The 771-nt window shown below is 35.0% G+C and overlaps 1 protein-coding gene across 3 annotated transcripts in view; it reads left to right on the top strand.

The window, feature by feature from the left end:
• Positions 1–771, top strand: part of CCSER1 (coiled-coil serine-rich protein 1) — a 1,491,930-nt gene that overhangs the window by 198,380 nt on the left and 1,292,779 nt on the right. The window lies entirely within an intron of this gene.

Genomic DNA, 771 nt, shown 5'->3' with positions numbered 1-771 from the left:
GCTCTAATTTTTAAGATTTCTTTCCTTCTACTAACCCTGGGGTTCTTCATTTCTTCCTTTTCTAGTTGCTTTAGGTGTAGAGTTAGGTTATTTATTTGACTTTTTTCTTGTTTCCTGAGGTGTGCCTGTATTGCTATGAACTTTCCCCTTAGGTCTGCTTTTACCGTGTCCCACAGGTTTTGGGTTGTTGTGTTTTCATTTTCATTCGTTTCTATGCAAATTTTGATTTCTTTTTTGATTTCTTCTGTTATTTGTTGGTTATTCAGCAGCGTGTTGTTCAGCCTCCATAATTTGGAATTTTTAATAGTTTTTCTCCTGTAATTGAGATCTAATCTTACTGCATTGTGGTCAGAAAAAATGCTTGGGATGATTTCTATTTTTTTGAATTTACCGAGGCTAGCTTTATGGCCCAGGATGTGATCTATCCTGGAGAAGGTTCCATGTGCGCTTGAGAAAAAGGTGAAATTCATTGTTTTGGGATGAAATGTCCTATATATATCAATTAGGTCTAACTGGTCTATTGTATCGTTTAAAGTTTGTGTTTCCTTGTTAATTTTCTGTTTAGTTGATCTATCCATAGGTGTGAGTGGGGTATTAAAGTCTCCCACTATTATTGTGTTATTGTTAATTTCTCCTTTCATACTTGTTAGCATTTGTCTTACGTACTGTGGTGCTCCCGTGTTGGGTGCATATATATTTATAATTGTTATATCTTCTTCTTGGATTGATCCTTTGATCATTATGTAGTGACCTTCTTTGTCTCTTTTCACA

Source organism: Bison bison, unplaced genomic scaffold (genome assembly GCF_000754665.1).
Source record: "Bison bison bison isolate TAMUID 2011002044 unplaced genomic scaffold, Bison_UMD1.0 scf7180017864464, whole genome shotgun sequence".
NCBI lineage: Eukaryota > Metazoa > Chordata > Mammalia > Artiodactyla > Bovidae > Bison > Bison bison.
This window is presented reverse-complemented; position numbering and strand designations above follow the sequence as displayed.